The 10097-nt window shown below is 47.3% G+C and overlaps 1 long non-coding RNA gene across 1 annotated transcript; it reads right to left on the bottom strand.

Annotated features, from left to right (window-relative positions):
• Positions 1 to 3552: 3552 nt before the first annotated feature.
• On the bottom strand, positions 3553 to 9896 carry LOC144165003 (uncharacterized). Its single transcript, XR_013321301.1, has 3 exons — positions 9393 to 9896; positions 6368 to 6452; positions 3553 to 4133 (listed from the first exon to the last, which is right to left on the bottom strand). It is a non-coding gene; the product is annotated as an uncharacterized LOC144165003 (long non-coding RNA).
• Positions 9897 to 10097: the final 201 nt, after the last annotated feature.

Below are 10097 nucleotides of genomic sequence, written 5' to 3'. Positions count from 1 at the left end.
CTCTTCCTTTTCCCACCGGGAACACAAGTTCTATCCCTCCCTGTAGGTGTTTTTGCGCCTGGTCGGTGACGACACGGCTTCCACAGTGCTTTGGGGGCGCGGTGAAAAAGTAAATGCGCCAGGCGTTATTGCGGGCCCTTTTTAATGAAAGATAATACTGAACGCTTATAAACCATTTTTGCGGCAGGACGTTCTTTGGATAGTTCTCCAACGATTGCGTACGTAAAATTGCAACCTTTGGAACCCTGTTTAGGGCCCCTTTAAGGATTGGTTTGCAGGGCGGGAAAACAAAATATACATACCATATACAGACATCTGGCCGCTGGAGAAACGCTACAGAAACGCACTGCTTGCCACGAAGGAGACTCCGCTTTCTAAATTAGTGAATACCAATTCGGTTGGGTTTTAACAGGTGTTAAGTAAAGCGAAAGTAGCAATTGGTTCTGATAAATAACGATTATAAAAGCTTTCTCACCTTTCTCGCACTTCTCAAACTTACTAAACTGACTAGTTTAATTCGGTATAAATGACAATTACTAAGCTCACATGCCGAATTGTTTCGGTGTCCGCGCTTGTGTCGCGCGGTGGTATACGCCTCGAGCTTCGCGATCGCTGCGCCGCCTGCCGGCGCTTCTCCGCGATTTGCGCTGCGTGGCTGATAGGGGCTCGTGCGGTGTTTTGGTTTTGTTTCGCTTCTTTTCGCCTTTCCGCGCCCTAAAAAAACTTGTTATGGTGACGTGTATAGGCAAAGAGTACGTTTAGGTCACTTAAAAAGCAGCTGCGTCTTCGTAGAGTACGCGATCGCCTGCAAGACCTACCCGCGGACGCGGTTCAGCGCGCTTCGTCGCCGCTCTTCCGGGCGTCGGCTACGGTAGCAACACATCACACGTGTCACCTCCAAAACATCAGGCACAAATGAATTCTACTGTCGCCTCGTTTAGACCTGATACTGGTACAATGAGAGGTTGGCTTCATTTTGCAGCGTGGACAACGAATGCGGCTTCGTTTCGAATATATACGTCGCAGAAAAATATGTTTCGGGGGTGTGATTACCCAATACCGGACAATAACTTATGCCTTTTATAAGAATATAAACCATGCGAAAATGTTAAGCATATTGTGCGTCGTTAAATATGTGCCTTATAGCAAGAACCAAGTGAAGTTAATGAAACCACGGAAAAATAAATGCTGTGCAAGTGCGGAATTAAGAAACATAATAGCTTTAACGGAAATGAAAAAAAAAACAGTGCAGCTTCTGACATTCTAAAGACGTTTGTCGAAACTTAAGCCAGGTAGGGTTCACTAGACCAACTATACGCGAAAGGCTCTGCTATTTCGCGAGACATCGGTGGGGGGAGGGAAGGGGGCGCTGTGTACAAATGCGGAGTGGAATCAAGCAACTTCGTTTTAGTAATCACACACACAAATCTCGCGTTCACTTTCCTTTTGTGTTTATACTGCAACGAACAGCTGATTGTACGGCGGACGCATTTTTGGAAGTATACAGGGTAGGCTGTTCAACAAGCGATGAAAGGTGTCGTTTGAAGAGTGTGGTATGTGATAAGGCCCTCTGATTTCAGTTTCTGCTTTATTCTGCAGGCTCGCTGTGCCATATGACGATATTTCAAAGGAGCATTTAGTCGCGGACGCGGATTATATTCTAAGCCCGTCTCCGCGCTGCTTGCAGATGATATATATAGCAGATGAATGTTTGCGGGAGCTCACCTCACAACAAGACGACTCTGTCGTGTGCTGATCCCCGAGTATAATTATGCATCAACCATCGTACTTTTGTTGAATATTCCCAAAATGAACACAGACTGGCTTTTAAATGGTGGTGATCAATATCTGAGGTATATTGGGAAACGTAACTGGCGTGCTGCCAGGTATGAGTGCTCTGCTGATTATGTAAGCGCACAAAACCGATTTAAATCGTAGTGTATAGCCGTAGAATGAACATCTGAGGAACTGGTGGTTACGGAGAAACTGCTAGTAAATTCAGGTCAGTGTAACTACAATCGGCTCCATCATACGCCGGTTCCGCGACGATAGCCTGTGACAGACACCTGGCGCTTATACAGACCGAATACACCACACTAAAACCGCGCCAGAAACATTTACACTCTCGTAAACACATCCCAGTTGCGAACAGAGTGACTGCTTCACATAAACATGGATTTCAAACGCCCGCAAACGGTAAATCTTAGTCGTGAACGTGCCGCAAAAGCAGCGGCGGCACTGAGAAGCGGGACGCGGACTCCCGCGGCTGCTTTCGAAACGGGCCGCTAGGGGGATTTCAGTGGCGCCCCTACAGGCCGCGCTCGAGGCGTATAGCCCCGAGCTAGCACATCAGGATGGCTAGGTTCCGCTCTCTCTCTCCTCAAAGCCGCTCCTAGCGGTAGTGAAATACTACATAAGTGCCATGCGGATGCGGTGTACTCGATCTTCGACCGCACAAGTGTCTTATAGAACAGTATTTGTAAAAAATGATCGTTAAAGAAAGAGCTTGTGACGAAGGAAGCCAAGCGTTCAATTGCGACTGTTACAAATGTTTTTAACATGAATATCCTAGGAGAGGGTGTTGGGGGTATGCACTCCAAGAGTACGTTCAGGTAAAGCTGAGCCATTGAGTTAACAATTAGGAAAGTTGCTCATGAATGTCATGTGTCAAGGGCACCCCCCCGAGAGGGGATGCATGAAACCCCCCGAAAAATAGAAGGAAAGAACAAAGGAACGAGAATTTTGAAGTGCGCATCAGGAGAGCGCCCATCAGCAAGCGCCAGCGCCGACGCACCAAGGAATCCTGTGAAAAGGTGGCAGCACACTGGTCGGCCAATCTGGGAAGGCCACGCAGGTGACAAGTGGCGAGATGGCCATATAAGGACAGGGAGGAAGCAAGAAGCCAATGGGAGTGCGCCACGAGAGAGCCCAGAGGGTATAAAAGCGGGCCGCACAAACAGAAACGGCAGGCAAGACACCGAGAGGCAGACAACCAGTAGGCGGCCGGAGCACGTGAGCTTCACGGAACGAGCCAGGGGGACGTGGCCAGGCCATCGACCACGCCATCCGAGCCTGGGCGGGAGCGGGCCGACTTCGCATCGGCACCGTCATGCTAGGTGCACCACGAACCCGTGTCTTCGTGGCCCCAGCGGCGTCGGTCGGGCACCAGCGGCCAACGTCCACGCTCCGTCGACGTTCGTCTCGACGGCCCCGAAAGGCTACGTTCGGGCCGAGCCAACCTGGAACCTCCAGCGGCAGCGGCTACCAGGGGGTAGCCACCCAGGAAGCACGCCGCCGAAGGGATGACCGCGCGCGTCGAACGCCGGCATCAAGGACCTCCATCGAGAGCGGCTACCAGGGGGTAGCCGCAGAGGAAAGAAGTCAGGACGCGTGGAGCCCACGCCGTCCAAGGAGTGACCGTGCGCAGCGAACGCCGGCACCGACGAAGCGAGACGACGACGGCTACCACCGAGTCGCGGCCACGCAAGGGTGCGACACGTCAGCGCCGACGACCGGGGTAGGCCAGTCCACCCTTATGAAAATTTCTATGTCCAGTCAAAAGACAGTCTGCGTCCCGAAGGAAACAGGCTGCGTGCGTCCTGTGTGTTTCCTCTGTGTTGGAATTTCGCCACCGACTTTCTGCGTCCTCCAAGTGTCCCGTGTGTTTCCGTCCTCCATGCGTCCAGTCTATCTCCCAAAGGCGACACAGACACCATACGGCCTTTGTGTGTCCCCTATATGTCTTGGAGGCAACAGACCACATTCGTCCCTTGTGTGTCCCCTGTATTGAAATTTCGCTACCGACTTTCTGCGTCCTCCAAGAATCCTTTATGTTTCCGTCCTCTACGTATCCCACAAGCTTCCACCTTTTGAGTGCCCTTTGCATGCTGTCAAATAACAGCGCCCAACAGCCAGCTGCATGTGGAAAATGTCAGCCAGCTCCACAGTCACTGTTTCATGCTGCAGTTGTTTCTGTAAGAGCAAGCTGACGAAAATCACATGAATCACATGACTCTTGCAAACCTGACTATTTTATTCAGGTTGGATCCATACGTGCTGCTGCCGCCTGCCACACCAGGTGTCTCCTCATCTTTACCCCTCAGAGGACGGGATAGCCACTGCCACACTTGAACCTGAAATGACAAACGCATTGATCGCATATGAAGGGGTTTAAACAAACACGTCTCAAACATTTGCTAGTTATGCTTATAAATATAAAGGAGTGTTCCCATACAAAACTGAACCAAGTATCCTGAAAGAGAAGGTACAACTTCTAGGTTGCAAAATTAGCCACAAAATTTAAACCACATAAATTAACTAATGAGCTTACGAACATCAATAATGACATACTGTTACATAGGCAACACAACCCAGAACTAAGTACTGTTTAGATTCATGGCCTCCTCATGACGGGCATTTATACAGCCTCGCAAGAACATTTGAGAGATGAGATTATTGCAGCAGCACTGTGGGAACAAAGCAATATGGGGGGGGGGGGGCAGGGAAGGCAACATAAAATTGCATGAACATGCTAAGACAGGCATTGATCAGTCGTCATCATGAGTAGTTGCTTGTGACTACGCGTTCTTTGGAACCTATAAAGGCAGCAGTTTTATTGTGCATTTCCTTTACGAGACAGCACTTGCATTGTCTAGTTTTTTTGTCTGTGCTTGCTTACAAAAAGCAAAATGTACATCACCATGAACTGATCAACCTCTAGGTTGGCTCCTCACTTTTTATATTTCTTTGTGTCGATGGGTAGCAGACACAGGAACAGAAATAAAAAACAACCTTAGAAAACCGTGTGGATAGCACACTTGCACCCATTATTGCACGCGTGCCACGTGGTCACTCATCCCAACAGATGTACAGTGCACGGAGTGACCCCCAAGCAGCGAAAGCTGGGTGTGGTCGCTCTGTACTTTGTGAAAATACGAGCTCCTAGAAAGAGTCGACAGATAGCACAAACAGTGCAGGTGCGCCAACTTTGCACCATGGCACGAATTTTTCAACGCACAACAGAAAACGCACCGGTATGTCAGTGACACCGTGGAGGAGAAATTTGAAGACAAAACAGGACATCAGTGACAGTGAAAGGGTTAAAGCGGTCGAATACAGCAAATTTAATTTCAGGGTTTATGCTTACCAGCAATGAGGAAAGCTACCGCAGTAACTTGAGCTGACTGCTCTGTAACGTGCACTCAAATGCTAAAAACACACAAGCGTTTTTGCATATGTTTGCACACAGAGCATTCATACTGTTTGGAAATAATGCAGGTTTTTCCTACTATAAACATCATAATATTGCCCCCAACCACGCCATTTGATTTGTTTACAAAACGTTTTGTTACAAGCACCTGGCCACACCCTGCAATCTTATCCTTTTTTAAGGGAACCGTCTTTTTCCCCTTTTTTCTTTGTATGCTGCACCAGCAGTCTTGCTTGATATGGAAAGGGTGTTGCTTTGCGATCCCTATCCTAGCTTTTCCTGTTTTTATTGAAAATGTTCTCAATCTAAATGAATGAGTGCAAAAGAAACCCTGCGGCATTCAATTCGCCAACGCTCATCCATGCACGTCTTTTTGCTGACTCCTTCGAGGTTTGTGTTTTTTTATGTTCACTGCGGAGCACAAGTTTGCTCCCATAATCTATATTTTTACAAAAACCCTGCATTATCCGTGGCTACATAACAATATTCCAAACAAAGTCTGATACACAAACCAGAACCCCCCACAGCTCTTTCTTCAATTGCTGAGTACCCTTCTACAATTTGGACCATCATTATATTTGCTAGAGTAAATAGCTGTTTGGGAGGGGGGGGCGGAGGGGGCTACGATGGCCAGTGAGACTCATTACACTACAAGAAACAAAGTGGCAAAAAGGCACGCAATACACCCTTTTCACTGCTAGGCACAAGTTGCATCTAGGGCATTGAAGTGAATTCACCTAAATTCTATTTCTGAGTGCATGGAATTGTTTCACTCATGTAATGTAATCCATAATATGACTTTTGAGTGGAAGTCTAAAGATCTAGTTCATCTGTAATAGGCGGTAGAAGAAAAATCCCCACACACTGTCTGTGGCCACCACGCAATTACCACAGTGAACAAGGGTGACAAAGTCGTTATTAATTAATTCATGCAGCAAGGACGCAGCCCTGATGCGACAAAAAAAATAAGAAAGGTACCAGGAAGTTTCTCATCCTCATCGGTTCCTTATTTTTTGTCCCATCTCTGCAATGTTCTTATGTCTTAATCTCACTAAGGTACCACAAGGATGCCACAATGGTTTTCTATGTTTTCATGTTCTCTCAGCCTTCAAAATCGAGATTTTCATGCATTTCACAGCCGTAATGAACTCCACTTACAGGTCGTGCAGGATAGATAGAAACAGGAGGCAGCCAATTCTTCTGGTAGCTCAAAACGTACATCCTCCATGTCAAACACCTGGTCCTGTAAAAAATGGAAGTTCAAGTAGTAAACAAGCCGTAAATATGAGGTATAATGCCGTGAAATACTCTCTCTGACAGGGCATGACAGAATTTCTTTTTTGTAGGTACAAAAAAGGCACCTTCAGTTCTTTCAAGCTAAAAACAAGTAGAGTGCTCACTGATTGAAACGCGACACTGCGAGCGTGTGGCCGCCAATACATGCAGCACCGTCCATGGACGCCCGTGGAAGCTAGGTGTTACATTGTATACTGCGAGAATGAGAGCGTGTTGACCGTAGGCTTGCTGCTTCCGGTTGCCAATGCGCGGGACTGTGGTTCCCCGTAGCGACAGCAGGGCGCTGCGAGCCTGGAGCGCTTGTAGCCAGGAGCGAGCCTCCAACCGTTAGGCCTGGAGCGAGCCCGACGGTTGTAGCCCGGCTGTGCGCGCAGCCGATTTCGCGACATAGTAAGCGCACGCTCTTGTTACGCGTGCCCTTCCGATGTGGCACAGTAGTGTTCATGTAATGCACAGTCACGCTCATCAGAATAAAAGAAACTTCTGTACGCAGGAACACCAAACTTTATTCCAGGATGTAAACTAAAACAGGAAAGACACCTTTGCAGGCACGTTTGCGTGTGGTGCGGTGCATTAGTACTTCGTCGGCTCTCCTCTTTTTTTTAGTTTATATCATGGAATAAAGTTGGCGACTCCTTCGTGCAAATGCTCGTTTCATTCAGATAAGCGTGACTGTGCCTTACATGCACATTATCTGTATCGCATTGGAATGGCACGCATAACAACAGCGCGCGAGCACACGATGTCGCGACATTGGCTGCGCAGAACGCCAGGCCGCTACCATCGCCGCACAAACACACTCCTGCGCTCCAGGCTCGCAGCGCACCGCTGTCGCTGCGGGGAACCACTAACCACTGCCCCGCTTATTGGCAACCGGAAGCAGCAAGCTTATGGTCAAAACACTCTCATCCTCGTGGTATACCACAACACCTAGCTTCCACGGGCGTCCACTGGTGGCGCTGCATGTAGCGCAGGCCACGGATTTCCACTGTGCAAGCATATTCTCTGGTCCAGAGGGTGCGAAACGTGGTTACGGCTTTTAAAGGAGCCATGAAGAGAAAACACAAGTTTGGTTCATTCAAAGGATTACGTTGCTAGAATCATGCTGACACCATTTTTAATGTAAGCTCCACTCAAATAGGCTACAAATTAGGAACAAAGGAAATGGCCATGCGACCCAGTAGCTCATTTCCCGCAACAGGACCTATGTCATACCAGCCAGCTCTGCAGTTGGCGGAGGGAGGCAACAACAAACGCGAATTAGGCAGAGCCTATAAGCTTGCCGAACGAACTATTTGCGCTTAAATTTAGGGCACATTCTTTTTACAGTAGTAAGAATGGTACAGTAGTAAGAACAGCAAAGGTTAGGAAAGCACACATAAGCATAGAAGTACCGATGCGTACTGCTGTTGGTACTGCGCGCACTATGCTTGGTTCAGCTGCACAGGACTGTGGGGCTTTGGGGTAGTCTCGGACAACACTGGCCGATTGACACAAGCAACGGTGTCTTACGTGACCATATTTGTGGAGCGAGCACTATGTTTCTCGAAACGATTATTTTCTCGCTGAACAAAAACAAGCCAGGTTTAAATACGGTAAAAACAAACCAAAAGCAGAAAGCGGCTTGCCACGGTTATGGTGGCACCATCTAGGTTCACTAAGGGTAAAGAAGGCTTCCCAATCGGCTGCAGAGCAGTCGGTTCCTGTGATGTCATTGCAGACCCTGAAAATGCACGATTTAGCGGGAAAACCAAAATTTTAACTTCAATTAATTAATTTCTCAGTGAATAAAGCATCGTTTGCATTTGGACAAGTTCTGGGTGAACCATAACACACGAAATCTTTCGAATAACACAAACTTGTATTTTGTCTCCATGGCGTCATTAAAATTCTCTCTGAGGCACATGGTGAACGTCTCAGCGTGCCAATACCACCAAGGGGTAGGCAAGTTGAAATGCTGACGAAACGAAAAAACGGGATGGCGAAGGAGCACGGTGGCAAGCCCACGCCCTGTTTAATCTTTTTCGCACCGTGATTGTATCCTCATCACATGCATATTTGTAAGAATCAACACGTTCAACCCATGCTCAACATGTTACAGTCAACACAATTTATGCAAGCCAGCTACAAATAACGTCACACCACACAAGAATTTCTGTCTGATCATGACGATGCTGAATGAGCTTAGGAAGGTGGAAAAATTTCTTGCATTTAAACAGTGAAAGCTGCCCTGTGACTGCACCAGCAATGCAGGCTGGAACAGCATGTTTTCAAGCTGCGACGTCTAAACAATTATCTGGTCAAATGTTCACTGCCTAAAGACCGTGTGCATGTGGTACTACTTATAAAGTTACTAGCAATGCTTAAATGTTGAAAATTCAACGTATATGCAACTCTTACGTATTATAACTACAAATGTAATGCAGCCTCCTTGCATTTCTTTACCCGTAAACGAAAACTACCCGTTAGAACAATGCCAAGCTGCCTACGTCCTGTAAAAGATATACTGTGGGTCAACTGCCTCCTAAAAAAAAACAATCGGGGAGTGGGCGTTTTGTTTTAGAACCATTACGCAGTTTTCTTTTTTTTTTCTTTTTTTTTTCATGCAACAAGCTTTAGCGGTCGAATCCACCCAAGCCAAGCGGCGGCCGCTGGGCCGCCAGCATAACATTTTCGTTGCCGGCAATGGCAAGGATCACTCACACAGCATACTGGCCGCCGCTCCTGGAAGCCCATTCATGTGACCGCGCCGACGCAGCCGGTAATTTACAATAAAAGAAGCGCGGCGAGCCGAACATCAAGGAAAATACTCAACACGTTTAACGAAACGGCGCTGCGGCAACGCATAAGAAAATTTTAACATGCACCACAATAAACAATTACTTACGGCAGAACACACAGCATTTTTCACACGTCGCGTCGACAGACTGGAACTTGCAGTAGAGACTCTTGATTCACGTAGGCACGCACAACTTGTCAGGTGTTTTGTCAAACGGCGACCTCGATGTGCGTTTGCCACAGCAGCGCAGTGCGGCGACGACACAGGCGCTTTGCCAGCACTCACGATGTTTCAGGTGGCACAAGAGCACTAACACGTAATATTACGGCAGGAGGAGCACGTAGTAATTCACGTAACACCAGCAAATCGAAAACAAACCACCAAAACCACGCACAACGAACCAGCCACGTCTTTTCTTGCGCACCTATAACAATGACTGCATATATGCTAGCCTAGGCTAGACTTATTACTACAGTTGGCTATCTAGCAGTCATAGAGTTTTAGCAGCTACTTCGTTACTTCATGATCACCCCTGAAGCAAACTAGGCAGACGCCATTATAGTATTTTGTTAAAGTTGATAATAGCAAACATATATATATTGGCAGTATATTTTCTTGATGCGAGCAACGTCTTTTGTTGTCGTAAGTTGTTGCTACTCAAAAGCAAATAAAAATGAATTAACAAACGAAGTTATTATCATCGTCATCTACATCTAGATTGACTGTATGTTGACTGTTTTGTGTTTTGTTCAGCGTCCAAGCATTCACTGTGTGTGGGCTTTTCACAAACAGAACGGCCGGATAAAAAAATTA

The sequence above is a fragment of the Haemaphysalis longicornis genome, unplaced genomic scaffold (genome assembly GCF_048455015.1).
Source record: "Haemaphysalis longicornis isolate Haplotype H1 unplaced genomic scaffold, Haemaphysalis longicornis Haplotype H1 scaffold_14, whole genome shotgun sequence".
Lineage (NCBI taxonomy): Eukaryota > Metazoa > Arthropoda > Arachnida > Ixodida > Ixodidae > Haemaphysalis > Haemaphysalis longicornis.
Note: the sequence above shows the minus strand (reverse complement) of the source record. Positions and strands in the feature narration are given on the sequence as shown.